Genomic DNA, 18,850 nt, shown 5'->3' on the forward strand with positions numbered 1-18,850 from the left:
TCTTTGCCTCCAAGGACAAAGTTCTTTGTCTCCACAGACTCCTAAGTGCACCACTCACTCTTTTTCCCTCATCAATTCTATGATTCACCTCATCTTTCATAGACCCATCCGCTGACACGTCCACTCCCAAATATCTGAATACGTTCACCTCCTCCATACTCTCTCCCTCCAATCTGATATTCAATCTTTCATCACCTAATCTTTTTGTTATCCTCATAACCTTACTCTTTCCTGTATTCACCTTTAATTTTCTTCTTTTGCACACCCTACCAAATTCATCCACCAATCTCTGCAACTTCTCTTCAGAATCTCCCAAGAGCACAGTGTCATCAGCAAAGAGCAGCTGTGACAACTCCCACTTTGTGTGTGATTCTTTATCTTTTAACTCCACGCCTCTTGCCAAGACCCTCGCATTTACTTCTCTTACAACCCCATCTATAAATATATTAAACAACCACGGTGACATCACACATCCTTGTCTAAGGCCTACTTTTACTGGGAAAAAATTTCCCTCTTTCCTACATACTCTAACTTGAGCCTCACTATCCTCGTAAAAACTCTTCACTGCTTTCAGTAACCTACCTCCTACACCATACACTTGCAACATCTGCCACATTGCCCCCCTATCCACCCTGTCATACGCCTTTTCCAAATCCATAAATGCCACAAAGACCTCTTTAGCCTTATCTAAATACTGTTCACTTATATGTTTCACTGTAAACACCTGGTCCACACACCCCCTACCTTTCCTAAAGCCTCCTTGTTCATCTGCTATCCTATTCTCCGTCTTACTCTTAATTCTTTCAATTATAACTCTACCATACACTTTACCAGGTACACTCAACAGACTTATCCCCCTATAATTTTTGCACTCTCTTTTATCCCCTTTGCCTTTATACAAAGGAACTATGCATGCTCTCTGCCAATCCCTAGGTACCTTACCCTCTTCCATACATTTATTAAATAATTGCACCAACCACTCCAAAACTATATCCCCACCTGCTTTTAACATTTCTATCTTTATCCCATCAATCCCGGCTGCCTTACCCCCTTTCATTTTACCTACTGCCTCACGAACTTCCCCCACACTCACAACTGGGCAATTAGATAAATAATTAAGTTCTTTCTAAAAATTTCTTTGATATGTTTAAAGATATATCTTTTTAATTTATGTTAATGTACAAATTAATAATTTTGTACCAAAAGAACCTTAGAAAACTTACTTGACCTTATTAAAACAAGCGCAATTTAATTTAGCCAAATCCAACTACATATATTTTTGACAAGTTTACAACAATTTAATAATAAACAAAAACAATAAAAGATAGTTTTTTCGTTAGGTTCAGAATGATTTTTGCGAAATTATTGAATACACATTTTCGCTTGCCTTATTCGGAAAGAGCGTTGCTATTTAAGCCAAAGTCACAAGTTTTACCTATTCGGCACGACATTATATTATATAATATAATATATATATATATATATATATATATATATATATATATATATATATATATATATACATAATTATATTCGTGATTTGATTCGTTTGACATTAACTGGAAATCATTTAGAAGCGATCAAAGAAAAAGAAGACGGAGTTAACCAGATGAAATGTTTGCATGAGACATATTGCAACGAGACATGTTGCAATGATGAGACATATTGCTGTACTCGTGCTCGTCTAGTTTTATTAACCTAGTAGTACTCGTAGTTGTATTAACCTAGTTGTACTCGTAGTTGTATTAACCTTGTTGTACTCGTAGTTGTATTAACCTTGTTGTACCCGTAGTTGTATTAACCTAATTGTACTCGCCTAGTACTCAAGATGCTTAGCTTTTTTTTTCTTGTGGTGGATGACACAGGTGTTGAGACGGACGACACAGGTATTGTGACGGACGACACAGGTATTGTGACAGAATATAGGTGTGATGGAGAATACAGGTGTTGTGACGGATGACACCGGTGATGTGATAGATGACACAGGTGGCATGATGGACACAGGTGGTGGAGGGCAGGATACAGGTGGTGGTGGTGGTGGTATAGGTCTGGTGTCACACCGTAGGGATGAATACCAACCTAACAAGTCGGGAGGTTGCCTGGCTCGTATCTCTCTCTCCTCCTCCTCCTCCTGCCGTGTATGTTGTATGCATTCTCTGCATCAGCATGACAAAAGTCAAAGGTCAGATGCTGACGTTGGTAAGTATAACACTACAGAGGTCAGAGATGATACGAAAGTCATGCTGTCTACTGTAGAAAGTCATGCTGTCTACTGTAGAAAGTCATGCTGTCTACTGTAGAAAGGATAAAAGTTGACATAATAAATTTCCTTCTTACCACTAAAATTAAAATATGACTAAAAATCCGCTATTTTACAGTCAAAATACCTAATCTCTTAGATTTTATTGTTCTCTTCATGTGATTTTTTAAATATGTGAAATATAAAAAAAAATCAGAAATGTGTGCTAAAAGCTTATTTTACTTGTGGTTAAATATTTTGTAGGTTTATAAAGCTCACCATGAGCTTATTAGCGCTACCGTCCACAGGATGGCTATGACTTACACTTCGGTGGCAAAATCTAAAAATCTGATCTAACCATAAGCTCAAGTACATGTCAGACCTCCATGTTGCCGAGTCTTAGTTTATTTTAGGAATCTGCAAGAAGCGATAAGAAATTGACGGTGAGCTCCACGGAAGGAAATTTTAATTATTTTTCCGTAAGATTATTTCCAGAATGCCCGAAATTCCTGGTAGCTGAAACTCGAGGGAATAAAGACACTGGTGGCAAAGGATCCTTTTCATATAACGGAGCACAACACTTTTTCTCATTGCTATAAATGATTTGGCCTCTATTCTTCCGTCCAATATTTGGTCATCACTCTACGTTGATGACTTCGCTATAGCTTGTGCAGGCGCTGACTGTCACCTCATTGCAGTTTCTCTTCAGCATGCGGTCAACCGTGTTTCCAATTGGGCCACCACGCACAGGTTTAAATTTTCCAGTACTAAAACTCACTAAATTACTTTCACTAGACGTTCTGTCGTCTCTGATCAGCCATTGTACCTATATGGCTCACGTATCCCAGAACGTGATACGGTCAGGTTTCTCGGCCTTCTGTTTGACCGTAGGTTATCCTGGAAACCTCACATTACCTCTCTGAAGGTAACTTGTCATACGCGGCTGAACCTTCTTAAAACCCTCGCTCATCTTTCCTGGGGAGCTGATCGTAGAACTCTCCTTCGCCTACATTCCGCCCTAATTTTATCGAAACTCGATTATGGTGACCGGATCTATTCAGCGGTCTCTCCTGCAACTCTCTCTAGCTTTAATCCCATCCATCACCAGGGATTACGTTCATGCCTTGGTGCTTTTCGCTCTTCACCTGTTGAGAGTATGCAGAAGCGAATATTCCATCCTTGACCGATCGTCGTGATGCTCATTGCCTTCGATGTTAGGTTCGCTCTCATGATCTCCGCAATCTTTCCATATATAGAATAGTCACTGATGTTAGTAGACATTCTTTATTTGTTGCCCTTGTTTACTCCGTCCCTTTTCTGTTCGCCTACATGTTCATGTAGCTTGTCCCTGTTCCCTTGGGAAGTTCCAGCTGTTCGTGTCTGTTCTTTCTCACTGCCATGCGCGAAAGCCCAACTGCTTCCCGCTTTCTTTTTCTTGACCACTTCCGCTCTCATTCTCATGCCATCGCAGCGTACACAGATGGTTCTAAGTCTTCTGACGGCGTTGGATTAGCAGCAGTGTTTCCGGACAGCGTAGTGCGAGGGCATTTACTATCCTCGGCTAGCATTTTTACTGCTGAATTGTATGCCATTCTTGCACCACTTATCCGTATTGCATCTATGCCTGTGTCACCATTTGTGGTTGTTTCAGACTCCCTTAGTGCTTTACAGGCTATACGAAAATTTGATACACCTTGCCCCCTAGTTCTCCGTATCCAACTTTGATTACGCCGTGTCTCTACCAAGCACAGAGATTTTTTTTTTGTTGGGTCCCTGGTCATGTTGACGTACAGGGCAATGAACAGGCAGACACTGCTGCGCGGTCAGTACATGACCTCCCAGTTTCATATAGAGGTGTTCCATTCACGGACTATTTTGCTGTAATTGCTACCCACCTTCGCACCCATTGGCAACAACGTTGGTCTGATCTGCTCTATAACAAACTTCATTCTATTAAACCGAGTATAGGTTACTGGCCGTCTTCTTGTCATCACTGTCGAGGTTGGGAGACTACTCTCTACCGTCTTCGCTTCGGTCACACTCTTCTTACTCACGGGTATCTCAAGGAGAGACGCCCTGATCCTCTCTGTGAGAATTGTCAGGTTCCAGTATGTGTTAGCCACATTCTTACCAGCGAGCACGCAGAATTTACCTCCAACGTTGTCTCCGCTCTGCTGCTCTTTCTTTACCTTCCCTTCTTGAAAATAAATGGTATAAAATACCGACACACTGGAAACAAACACATATGCAATTTAATGTGATCCTTTATTGACAACGTTTCGCCCACACAGTGGGCTTTTTCAAGTCATACACATATCTACCTGAGGTGGAAGGTACGGGAGTATTTATAGTCAGATTCAGAATGCTGAGGTCAGGTGAAGAATGCTGCATCTGATGATCTACCGGGTGGGCTTATAGAGTCTTGGGTAGCTTGGCAGGGGTATTGGACAAGTTGTGAGTAGACCTTCTGCAGTGTTCTATGTTCTTATGTGGGATAGCGATGAAGAAGTTTCTTTGCAAGTGGTTCAGCTATGTTATAGAAGCCATTGTTCTGGTTGAAATTGTTGGTTATAGAGATAAGCGATGATTCCAGGATTCTTCGGTATTGAGTGTTGTCTTCTGTGGCGATAAGTCTTGAGTTTCTGTAGTTAATTAAATGGTTGTGTGAATTGCGATGTTGTACACAGGCATTCCTTGTATCGTCAGTCCTGCTTGCGTATTGGTGTTCTGAAATACGTGTTTGGAGGTCTCTTGATGTTTCGCCCACGTATAATTTGTTGCAGTCATTACAAGGGATTATGTATACCCCTGCAGAGGATGGAGGCTTGTCCTGTCTACTACTGGTGATGTCCTTGATGGTCGTGGTTGTGGAGGTAGATACTTGGAATGATGTATTTGAAAAGATGTTGGAAACATGTTTGGCAATGGAGTTGAACATTAAAATGGTATGAAATACCGACAGATTGTTAGGTAAGACACATATGCAACACATATGGCAATGGAGTTGGTGGGGAGGACTATGTATCTCTTCTCGGCAGTGTCTTCTCTGGGTGTGTTGAAGATGTTTAATGCCCGCCGTCTGCAGTCTCTGATGAAGTGACGAGGATAGTGGAGTTTAGAAAATACTTGTTCAATTATAGTGCATTCTTCCTCAAGGAACTCATTGCTGCAGATTCTGAGTGCGCGCAGGAAGAAGCCTATAATTACATCACGTTTAGTTTTGGTGTCGTGGTGAGAGTAGAAGTGGAGAAGATCGTTTTGGTTGGTTAGTTTTCGATAGACTTTAAAACGAAGTTCATGGTCAGTTTTGCAGAGAACATCAAGGAAAGGAAGAGTGTTGTCGACTTCTTCTTCAAGTGTGAACTGGATTGAGGGCTCGACCTGGTTGAGCTTGTCTTGGAGAGCTTGAACGTTGAAGCGCCTGGGAGTTATGAGGAGAATGTCGTCAACTTAACGGAGCCAGGTGACAGTCGAAGGAATAATGGTAGAGAAACGCTCGGCTTCCAGATGTTCCATGTATAAGTTTGCCAGGACGGCACTGAGTGGCGAGCCCATGGGTAGACCAAAGGTCTGTTGAAAGAGGTGATTTTCGAAAGAGAAACACGTAAAGCCGACACATAGTTCAACGAGGTTTGTTTTTGCTGCAAGAGAGAGGGCTAGAGGAGAGTAAGTTATCAGAGGACGTATTAGGGATTTGTAGAGGTGTAGTTTGGTGCGTCGAGAGGCATGTTTCAGCTTGTAGAGGCCCGCAAGGGCCTTACTAGCTATTGCATGCCTTGAGGGAATGTGTCCGTGTAAGCGTAGAAGGTACTCAAGATTAACGCCAAGGACAGTGACAGATTGTGTGATGGGGATGTAAGTGCGGGTGTCAGCTGTTCTGAGCTCGACAGGTAATGGAGGATCACGTTTTCTGTAGTTAAAATATGTAATGCCGGATTTAGCTGCATTTGTTTTGATCCTCCATTTTTATATATATATCAATATATATTTATATATATCAATGATCTTGTTAAGGGAATTACTAGTGAAATGAGCAAATTCGCCGATGATACAAAGATAGGTAGGATAATTGATTCAAACGTAGATATCAGGGAACTTCAGGAGGATTTAGACAAACTCAGTACCTGGTCAGCAAAGTGGCAGATGCAGTTCAGTGTAGATAAATGCAATACAGATTGTGAAAAGGACTTTGGGGTTATGGTGAGCAGTAACCTTAAACCAAGACAGCAATGCCTAAGCGTACGTAATAGGGCAAATAGATTATTGGGATTTATATCAAGAAGTGTAAGCAACAGAAGTCCGAGGTTATACTGCAGCTTTATACATCATTAGTAAGGCCTCACCTAGATTATGCAGCTCAGTTCTGGTCTCCATATTACAGAATGGACATAAATTCGTTAGAAAACATTCAGCGTAGAATGACTAAATTAATACATAGCATTAGAAATCTTCCTTATGAAGAAAGATTGTTAGACGAAGAATGAGGGGAGACATGATCGAAGTGTATAAGTGGAAGATAGGTATTAATAAAGGGGATATTAATAAGGTCTTGAGGATCTCTCTCCAAGAGAGAACCCGCAGTAATGGATTTAAATTAGACAAGTTTAGATTTAGAAAGGACATATGAAAGTATTGGTTTGGAAATAGGGTAGTTGATGAGTGGAACAGTCTGCCTAGTTGGGTTATTGAGGCTAGGACTTTAGGTAGCTTCAAATTTAGGTTGGATAAATATATGAGTGAGAGGGGTGGGACTTGCAAATGAGTGGATAGAGTTATCAGACCTTATTTCTTGGGGAGCATTGAAAATTGGGTTGGGCAAATGTTTTGTTAGTGGGATGGATTGTAAAGGACCTGCCTTGTATGGGCCAACAGGCCTGCTGCAGTGATCCTCCTTTCTTATGTTCTTATATTTTACCTATTTTTCCCATCCATTTTACCTCATTTTAAATACATTCTCTTCGTTTTTATTTCCCCCGATAATTTTCATAAAAGGGCGACCGTTTCCCTAACACTGAACAAACTTATATAACTCAGGAGTACGAGAAGCAGCTTAAAAGTGAAAGTACGAAATTCTCTTTGGAATTAGACAGTTAAAAAAAAGTAATTGCAGGGGAGTCCCGAGTCCCATTGCGGGACTTTCCTGTGGGACTCGCCTGTGGGATTCCCACAGGTCTACCACCAAGGTGGAGAATTAACGCTACACCTCCCAGAGAGCTTTCTCTTGTTGTCATTAATTATTCAGAGCAGACGCTCTCTCCTGCTATTTCGGAAAATCTCTGGTGTTTTGCTGGGACTGGCCGAGGGTCAGCAGAGGTCAGGCCAAATTGTAAGGTTATGTTCCATAGGATCAAAGGTCACTATCATAGGCCTCACAGGGGGGTGAGAGGTCACTATCTTAGGAGGTGAAAAGTCACTGTCGCAGGGGGTGAAAGGTTAATTTCAGAGGTGTGAGAGTTCACTGTCACGGGTCAGAAATCAATATCAAGGGGTGAGAGGTCACTATCACAGGGGTGAGTGGTCACTATCACGGGAGTGAGAGGTTACACAGTGGGAACACTTGCAGTGGGCTATTATTGTACACACTATCATAGCTACATAATCTGAACACATGTTAGGTAAAGAAAATGTCTAAACAACAAGAGCTTGGTAGTGAGTAGAAACGAAATACATCTCCAGGGAACACAACAGCAAAGTTGATAACACAGTTGATGTACCAGCTATCATCATCTGCAGGAAGACTGTCATTCTTGTAGCCAGGAGAGTGTAGTGGAGTGTGTGTCCAGTAGAGTACTGGAGGGAGTGTGTGTCCAGTAGAGTACTGGAGGGAGAATATAACCAGTAGAGTACTGGAGGGAGGGTATAACCAGTAGTCTTGGAGGGAGGGTAGAAACAAGAGCTCCGTGAGAAGTGTTATCAGTGTTGTAGAGGCTGAGGCGTTCTCGACCAGAATGTTATTACCACCAGAGATTATCCTGAGTTGATGATACTCTTCCCCTGAGGTGGTAATCCTCTCTTCTCTCTTCTTCCCCCTCTCCTCTCCTTTCTCCCTGTCCTCCCCTCCCTCTCTTCTCATTCCTCCTTCCTCACTCCCCCAACTAATCTAATATAATCATAGCTCAGCCTGGGGTACACTGTGACACAGAGCTACCCGCCTTAACTTCCCAATCCTACACTCTTAAGACCCACGCTGACCCTTCCCAAGACCCTCTCTGATCCTCCCCTCCCAGGATTCCCTCTCACCCACCCCATCTTTATCAGTTATCCAAATTTCCAGTGGGTTAATCCTAAGGCCTTTGGTGTTACCTTACACTCATTGTTTATCCAACTACAGCAATTTATTCTTTTATCAGCAGTCACCTCTCATCCCATATACCCCCCCCCCATCAAGTTGGACACTAATTCCGTGATCTCATCAGTGTGTACCTGATCTGATGTTTTTCTGACACTCCAGCCGCCATGGATCACTGTCTGCCACGTCAGTTACAGTACACAACTCCTTAGATCACTATCTATCGTGCCAATAATGGTAAACACCTGTCAAAATCACTGTATATCGCGCCTCGGTTGTAGGAAATATGCAGTACTTATGTTTTTTTTTTTCATGTGGATTTATATTTATGCCTGTAACACACCTGTGACAGGTTGTGAGAATTTTTCGACTCTCGCAGATATAAATCACAGCCTAGTTGATCTGGTACTTTAAAGAGGTAGTGGTCAAGTTTTTTTCTTGAAAATTTCTACGCTTCCGGCAGTGTTTCTGATGTCTGCTGACAGAAGAAAGAACAGTCGAAACCCACGAATGTTCACGCAGTGTTCTCTGTGTCCATGGCGCCTCTCCTTTTCACTGGGTCTGCCGTATTTTACACTTCCTCCCTTATCTCGTACCCCAGTACGTTATGGGTGTGTGTAGATTTGGGACCTGTCCCTCAAGTATCTTCCATGTGTGCATTATCAGATCTATCTGATTCACTCCAGTAAGTACATTCGAAGTACTTTGAGGAGTTCCCAGTAGTTTAAATGATTTATTAACTCTGTTGGCAGTAAACGATCTCTGGACCTTTTCTAGTTCTCTCTCCTGACATGAACAGAGTCGTCAACACTGAACAATATTCCAAACGAAGGAACACAAGTGATTTCAGTAGCATCACCATTGGTAATTTTTCTCGGATTGAGGATTCTTATTATCCACCCTGTCATTTTTTCTGGCCTCGCCGCATGCCTTATTGTGTTCTGCAAATAAAGGAGATGGCCTTCCTGTTTTATATCTATAACACTTTACTCCAGTTCAGAATTTTTAGGTTATACACACACTGTGTGTATGTAGAACCTTATAATTATATATATATATATATATATATATATATATATATATATATATATATATATATATATATATATATATATATATATATATATATATATATATATATTATATTAATTTGTTTATACTGTAGAATAAGTCCTGTTCGGCAGTATGGCTGGAATTTTTGTGCGGATGAATTCGTTGAAGTGTTCAGTGTTAATTTGGGCTGCTGGCGGTGCACAGAGGCTGAGCCTAATGGTGTAATTGTTGAGACAAACCTTGTGTGGTGAGCCAGCCTGGATCATCCCTTCTCCTGATAACCTAGTTATTGGAATCTCCCCCCCCCCCCCAATCTTTCTCCTTCCTCAACAATTCTTTCCTTACCCTCCCCAAAAACTTATCTTCTTTTTCCCATAGTGATAACAGTTTCATGACTATTGTATCGTAAACCAACATTTGCTGGCTTAGCTATAAAATTCTCTTCGTTTGTACCTATGCAGTATAAATGAAATTTGATTTCCACGTCAACTTCGAGGTTTTTATACATGTTCACAGTATTTTAGCTTTCATTCCAAATCTGAATTTATACAACAAAATCTTTCCCTGATGGTCTTAACAAATTTTCATAAATTATTACATAGGTAAACAGAACCAAAAATTACTGTCAGCAGAGCAGTTGTTCATTTCTCATAAGTTCTCATGAACAAACGTAGCTTTTGTTTAAAAAATTAAGTTAATAACGTTGTAACAAGACTTTTATCCACAGATGAGTCATATTTAATTCTAAATACACTATACAACCTGTCTTTAAGATGGATGATGATATACCTCTTGAATAACAAGTCAATGTAGTCTAGAAATATAATGGTCATAGCTGTAGTGTTATGTATATTGGTAAAACTAAGCGTCAACTTGAGGTCTACATCTTTGAACATTGTGTCAGATCTTGTAGAACAAATAAAGAATTAGTGCCACACGTCAACATTGTGAGTCCACAGACCGCACTATACACATTAAATTTTCACTGTATTGTCCACACGATCCAATATCACTGAGCTGACAACAGTGGAGTTTCTCTGCACCATTAGAGACGCAGCATCCATCTGTAATAATGAAAGGTCAGTAGATTTACTTTTGTTCCTAGTTCTATTTTGTTTTTATTCTCTGTTCTCTTGTTTTTCTATCACTTACGTTACAGTGATGTTTAGCACATGTTTATGTCTGATTCGTAGTGGGTTTTGTTTGATTTTGTGATGATGACAGTAGTCGTTAACAAATGATGTTTCAAACCATACCACGGGCGGGGATAGAACCCGTGGGTTCTATTCCCGCCCGTGGTATGGTTTGTTTGCAATCGTGTCATTACGATTTCGTGAGTCACGAAATGATGTTTCAGTTAGTGTTGGTTTTCATCTTCCTTAAAAGACTTCCTTTCGTAAGGAATTCTGCAGTTGATGACACTGACACACACACACACACACACACACACACACACACACACACACACACACACACACACACACACACACACACACACATTGTACAGTTTTCAGCCTTTCTTCGTTTGCATCTTTTTCCTTTTTCCCGTTAAACTTTTGTTTTTATATTTCTCCATCTTCATCATTTCCTTTCTAATTTCCCCTCTTCTTCCTGTTTCTCCTCTACCTCATCTTCCTCTTCCTCCATTTCATCCTCTTGGCGCACCAACCAAGGATTTCTCTTACTTTTCCTTTATTTCCTTTCGATAATTGTACTTTTATACGGAAAGCCATTTTCTAAGAGAGAGAGAGAGAGAGAGAGAGAGAGAAAGGGAATGAAAGAATTAAGAGGATACAAGGAACAAAAAAGCCTCGAGAGTGAGTTTACAGAAGTGTGATAATTTAGTTGAGGATTTTCTCAGTTTGGAGATGAGATATAGATAGATAGATAGAGAGAGAGAGAGAGAGAGAGAGAGAGAGCAAGATGGAAGATGAAGGATGATAGCAAAGTTGGAAGCAGAAATAATGGACAAAGCGAGAGACAAGAGAAGATGGGATGGACAGAGACCGAGTTAGAGATAGGAAAGAGACAGAATGCAGTGTAATGGGAGATAAAAGATATACAGACAGATAACATTTGGAAACGTAGTGTGTGTGTGTGTGTGTGTGTGTGTGTGTGTGTGTGTGTGTGTGTGTGTGTGTGTGTGTGTGTGTGTGTGTGTGTGTGTAAGTGTGTAATGGTACTCGCCTCTTCTCGGTCCATTTCTTTCATTTCAAGAGACTTGCTGCAGTAGGTGTGTCGTAGCCGACGAGTTGTAAACAAACATAGGCAAATATGACCTTTGCTAGCGCGACGTTTCGCCTACACGAAGCTTTATTAAGTAAGATTCATTTGATAAAGCCTAGTGTAGGTGACACGTTCTACCAAAGGTCTCCATTTACTGTTCGTTTACCAGCTGTGTTGAGGAACTCTCACCTACTAAGTGTCGAACACTCAAATTTGTAAACTGAATGTAAACAAGCACCTATGCAAAAAAGGGCATAAATATATATTTAAGGATTTTTCTAATACCCTGGATAACTGGGACTCTAGAACCACTATTCCAATTAAATCCGGGTAACACTGTCAAAAATGTTATATATTAATCATGCAGTAAGATCACAAGCAACAGATAATTTATGTACACCATTGGAGATACTATCTTGGGTGTGAAGTTTACTCCCAAAATCCTTCCCCTTGAGCGATGTTTGCAGTTTCTTGCCTCTCAAGCTGTATTCCGTGTGTGGTCATCTCTCCCTACTTACAGTTTTCATGACGTTGCACATGGCTGGGTTGATCTTCAGTAACCATGATCTCTCGTATGATCAAGGACTCGTGTGAAAGACCACTATAGCAATTGGTTTAATAGTACTTTTTTCACTCTAATTAATTTGTATATATTAATTTGCATATAAAATCGACTATCAGATAAATAAGACACATGAGAAACGCTTGGATATCTTTATTAAGGAAACATTTTGCCAATCAGTGGCTCCATCAGTCCAGTAGACTAATACTGGAGACATGATGATGTAGTTTGAGGTGATTAGTCCCTCAGCTTTGAAAAGAGGACTAAACACTTCAAGGCTGAGAAAGTGAATACCTTTAATTTCTGCTTCATGTCTCCTACCATCTCCAGTATTCTCTGTACTGGACTGATAGTCAATGGTTGGCGAAACATCTTAACATAAAAGACAGCCAAGTGTTGCACTTGTTTTCTATTGGAAAATAAAATTGAATTATTGGTACTTTATCGTCAATTAGAAATAAAATTTGGTAACTATAATAACCGAGTCATTTGAGATGATACATCAGTCAAGGTGAAAATAATCACATGATAGATTTATACACTAAATATACAACCCAAACAAGCACACACTATATTATATATATATATATATATATATATATATATATATATATATATATATATATATATATATATATATATATATATATATATATATATATATATATATTATATATTTCAGTTTGTCTACACATTAAACTGTAGAAACATATACAAGTATGAATTCTTAATGCCCTGTGACATTCACACACGACAGTATTACCTCTGAGACCACCAGAGACGACTGTGGAACCTCCAGTGAAAGCACTGACATAAGTAACTCCCACAGACCTGATCCGCTGACACAGACACTAGGCAGATGATCAGACACATCTCACCTCCAGGAACACCACCACTGGAATAAACTCCAAGTCACTCTTGCCTCTCCCACCCACACACACACACACACATATATATATATATATATATATATATATATATATATATATATATATATATATATATATATATATATATATATATAATTATATAGTGCTGAATAGGTAAAGCTTGCTATTTTGGATTAAATAGCAACGCTCTTTTTGCCGAATAAGGCAAGCGAAAATTTGCGTATGCCATAATTTCGCAAAAATCATTCTGAAAAATATTTCATTGTTTGTTTATTATTAAATTATTGTAAACTTACCTAAAATATATTTAGTTAGATTAAGCTAAATTAAATTGCGTTTGTTATAATAAGTTAGCTAAGTTTTCTAAGGTTCTTTTGGTACAATAATAATTTTTACATTAACAAATGAAAAAAATATATATATTTAAACGTATAAGAGAAAATTTTAGAAAGGACTTAATTTAAAATGAGTTCTTGCTAATTGACCAGTTTTACGTATTCGGCAGGACATATATATATATATGCTAATAACCCACATTGAGATAGAAACACAGTAGATTTACTGGTCTGTATATTTCAATCCCCTTCTGGGATCCTCTTCAGCAGATACGTAAATGAAATGAGACCAAGAATATATAGGGAAGGTTACTCCTCACCCCGTACACGTGAGTGAAGGGATGTATCAAACAGTGGGTGAGAACACACGTCCTGAAGTGAGCTAAAAAAAAAAAAAAACTATGTAGGAATTTCCTTTGTACTGTGTAATTCCTGATGTTAGTTTAGAAAGACACGTAAGCAAACACTGTGACATATTTATTAGAAAACGTTTCGGTCCTGGGACCTTGATCACTTCTAACATACAGAGGTAGAAAGACATATATATAGGCGGAGAGTGAGGTGTGACGCACGTGACCTGAGGAATGTCATAAAAACATCAGAACATAAGAATGGAGGAACACTGTAGAAGGCCTACTGGCCCTTGCGAGGCAGGTCCTTATCAAAACAACCTCTACCTATGATGAGGACGGGTAGACGATGAAATCATGTGACTCCTGTGTTGTTGAGTTGGTGGTGCTGAAGTATCATGTATGCCAATGTTATTGAAATTTTGTAGTTTCCAGTGTTGCGTTCTATAGTGTCGGTGACGGCGATTAGTGAGGCTTCTAGGCACCGTCGGCGTCTGAGGTCTGGTTCGGTGAGAACGAGTTGTGCCTCATTCCAGTTCATCAAATGCCCCGTGGAGTCTCTGTGGAGGACACAGGCGTACCTTACATCGTCTCTGTTAGAGGCATTTCGATGCTCATTCAGGCGGACTGCAAGATCTCTGCCTGTCTCGCCTACATATTGCTTGGGATAGAACCCACAGGGGATGGTGTAGACGCCTGCTGTAGAAGTTGGAGGTGTGGGGCTGCGTTTCGTAGTGAGGTCTTTGATAAATGATGTGTTTATGGTGGAAACGTTGATGTTACTCATAGCAAGTGCCCGGCGAGTATTCGTGGCAACATCACCACATGGGAGTACTATGAACTGCTTAGGGGGCTGTTCCATGGACGGTTTGTTGAGGATAGCTTTCATCGTCTACCCGTCCTCATCATAGGTAGAGGTTGTGTCTTTCTAAACCAACTTGTCGGTATTTATTACCAAGGTTTATACCGCCTTCTACAGTGTTCCTCCATTCTTATGTTCTTATGACATTCCTCAGGTCACGTGCGTCACACCTCTCTCTCCGCCTATATATATAATGTCTTTCTACCTCTGTATGTTAGAAGTGATCAAGGTCCCAGGACCGAAACGTTTTCTAATAAATATGTCATAGTGTTTGCTTACGTGTCTTTCTAAACCAACTTGTCGGTATTTATTACCAAGGTTTATACCAATTCCTGATGTGCTGACGTTGTGTTAGACTGGGCGCCGGTATGTGTTTCTTGAGAGCGAATTTTTAAATGACATCTGGATTCAATCGTCCCTACATATATCTTGTTTGTGTGTTGGTGCGCCATAATTAACCTTTTAAGTCCGTACTTGTAATTTTACAATAGTGTCCTTGTTCTGATACCTCTCATGTTAGTGTGTACATGTGCTGGGCCCTAGCTTGTTAGTGGGGGGGGGGGGCAGGGGCTTCTGAGTGGATGATAATGTGTATAGGAGGGAAGGGGAATCCCAAGGCTTGCAGGCGTATTTATCCTACTGGCTACCGAGTCGTGTTTTTATCCTTGTAAATATTGTGGGTAACATTATCTACATTGAATTAAAAGTTTAATTTAGTGCTGGTCGATATTACTCACAAAATTCAGGAGGTTTTTCCATCACTATGAAGATGAATTTGCTGGGGTTTACAGATACTAGTGTGGGGTTACATGATGATGCTGGTTGTCACTGATACTGGTGTGGGGTTACAACATGATGTTGCTGGTTGTCACTGATACTGGTGTGGGGTTACAACATGATGTTGCTGGTTGTCACTGATACTGGTGTTTACCTCCTGTGCGAGAGGTCTCAAGGGCAGAGTATTTGACAGTATCGTCTAGGCAATATTTACCAAGTAAACGGATGCACTTTTCACTTACCAGGTGACTGGGGAGATGACAAGACGCGTGTCTAGACGGAGGACAATACGTCATGCAGCACTGCTGTGAACCTGTCTAGAGATGCAGCTCAGCGTTGCTGTGGTGCTGTCTACGGAAACAGCACCAGACGGCCTCCAGCACTGTTGTGAGGTTAAACTCTCATAGCTGATGAAACACATACATAGAGGCTGTGTAAAGTCAGCTATATAAATAGCATTTCGCTCCGCCATCTTCTTAAAGCCTTCTTCATGTAAGCAATGATTCTGTTGGAGTGTGATTTAATATTCCCTCTAACTTGGGACATAAATTTTAGCTCTAAGGCTTGTCGATATTGTGGGAGTGGATATCCCACCGGGATCTCCGGCGGGAAGAAAATATGGCTGCCACTCCCGCGTGAAGACATATACAGCTGTCGTTCTCGTGTGAAGACAAACACACAGTTTTCACTCTCGCGTGAAGACAGTGACACTTCTTACTGAAAAAAGTATCTTCACTACTTTTAACTCTAAAAGAGAGATTTTTAGTCATTACTGAATGAAATTAAACAGGGCGAAACGTTTTTCCAGTAAAGTCTCGTTCCGCTACGCGCTCACGAAGCGCGTGTGTGTGTGTGTCTCACGAAATCGTAATGACACGATTGCAAACAAACCATACCACGTGGTATGGGGTGTTAGTTACCATTTTGTCCTAGGCACATGTCGATTAGACACTAGGCCTGTTGTATATGAGTACGTGTGTGTGTGTGTGTGTGTGTGTGTGTGTGTGTGTGTGTGTGTGTGTGTGTGTGTGTGTGCGTGTGTGTGCGTGTGTGTGTATGAGTTTGTGTATGTGTGCGTGTGTGTGTGTGTGCGCGTGTCTGTGTGTGTGTGTCTCACGAAATCGTAATGACACGATTGCAAACAAACCATACCACGTGGTATGGGGTGTTAGTTACCATTTTGTCCTAGGCACATGTCGATTAGACACTAGGCCTGTTGTATATGAGTACGTGTGTGTGTGTGTGTGTGTGTGTGTGTGTGTGTGTGTGTGTGTGTGTGTGTGTGTGCGCGTGTGTGTGTGTATGAGTTTGTGTATGTGTGTGTGTGCGTGTGTGTGTGTGTGTGCGTGCGTGTCTGTGTGTGTGTGCGTGTGTGTGTGTGTGTGTGTGTGTGTGTGTGTGTGTGTGCGCGCGTGTGTGTGTGTATGAGTTTGTGTGTGTCAGCGGTGCGGGCAGTGCACGCCTCGCCCAACACAGCTGTTACTCTGGCGTCACGGTTCAGAGTTGTGGTGCAAAACGGATTCAGAAACTTTTGACGCTGATTTCCAGTTCTCTCAATCAAGTCTTCACAGTGGACCAGTTGCTAAGTTTTTCTTCGACTGGAAAGCTTTTTGAGAACTTCTCTCACTTTCTTCATCTGTTGCGTGACCCCCCTACGGGTTTAGCACTACCCTGGGAATGTAACTTCCTACGTTCCAAACCATACCCCCGGCCGGGATTGAACCCGCGGTCATAGTCTCAAAACTCCAGTTGCTACGACCTTGAACTGTGAAGTGTGCGAGAAGTTTTAGAACTATTGCTAAGTAGCGTGTTATACTAGTCTGGGTGTAACTGGGTGTAGATAGGTGTAGATGGATGTGACTGGGTGTAGATGACTGACTGGGCGAGAGGTGGCGAGTTTAAAACACGTAAACAAGGGTGGTTGTTTGTCCAGCGAACACATCCGACATTCCCTTGCTGGTAACATGTGGATAAAATGTGAATACCATGTGGTTAGCATATGAATAACATGTGGATATGTGAACAACATGTGGATAACATAACATCCTGAAGGAAATTTCCGGGGGTCAACGCTCCCCTCGTCCCGGTCCCAAACCAGGTCCTAATCAGCCAGGCTATTACTGCTGAACGAACACAATCCATCGTACAAACCACATTCTGGCAGGTCAGGAACCGACTTGAGGAACTTGTCAAGGTGCCTCTTGAAGACAGCCAGAGGTTTGTTGTTGATTCCCCTTATACACGAAGGAAAGCATTGAAGAGTCGTGGACCTCTGACATTTAACGAGTTCTCGCACCCCTGTTTTTTTTTTTTTTATAGTAGGGTGAAGGTACTTTGCACCGCCTGCCAAGCTCTGTCATATGGAGGGATTTCAGTGTTTAGGTTTTGGATTAGTCCCTCCAGGTTTTCCAGGTGTAAATTATAATGTACGTACCTTTCTCGCCTACACTTCAAGGAATACGGTTGAAGGGACTGCAAACGTTCCCAGTAATTCAGATGTTTGAGTGTATAAGGGAAGTGAAAGTTCTCTGTACGTTTCTCAGCTCAGTGATGTCTGTCTGTCTGTCTTGAAGGTAGCCGTTAGTATACAGCAGTTCTGGTTATCCATCCTTTCGTTTACCTTGCGGTAGCAATGCCAAGATTATTATGAACTCTGAATGTGAGAGCGGACATGTCCCTAACGTGTAATTAACATGTGGATAAAGTTTATTAATCTCCAATATTTCCTTAACAGTTTAGAAGGCCAAGTCTGAGACCGGGACGCGGAAGCGATGGTCCCTGGGCCCATTAACTAATATGTAACAGAAGTAAGGGCGCTGGCAGAGATGTAGGGGTGGTGACGAAGGTGTCCGGAGTGGTAGAGTATCCGTGGTGGTTGGTAGCTGGGGTGTTGGTAGTGATGTTTGGATGGTGGAAGGGGATTAGTACGGTGTTAATTCGTGTATTTGCCAAGGTGTTGTGGCGGCGCGCGTACTGGCAAACAAGGGTCGAGTCCCCTGGCTGCCGCACCCACCGTGGGATTAACCTTTCCCTCAGCCATAAAGTTTACAATGGGAAGTTTAGATCGCGTGTAATTGTCGGTTACAGTTTTTTTTTTTTTTTGCGTTAGCGGCCGCTGGTAACTGCAGAGTTGCCCACTCCCGTTAATTGCAGTTTACCGTACAAGTGACTAATCTTGACCTGACCTGTCAGTTCATCGGGTCCTCTCTTGCCCTTAAGGAAAAGCTGAGGCAAGGGTATGGGTATTTGGGTATGGGTATTTGGGTA

General features: G+C 41.3%; 1 protein-coding gene across 1 annotated transcript in view; it reads left to right on the forward strand.

Moving 5' to 3' along the window:
• The window catches only part of nrm (neuromusculin), a 591,863-nt gene that overhangs the window by 405,174 nt on the left and 167,839 nt on the right, over positions 1–18,850 (forward strand). The window lies entirely within an intron of this gene.

The sequence above is a fragment of the Cherax quadricarinatus genome, chromosome 47 (assembly GCF_038502225.1).
Source record: "Cherax quadricarinatus isolate ZL_2023a chromosome 47, ASM3850222v1, whole genome shotgun sequence".
In the NCBI taxonomy this organism is placed as follows: Eukaryota; Metazoa; Arthropoda; class Malacostraca; order Decapoda; family Parastacidae; genus Cherax; species Cherax quadricarinatus.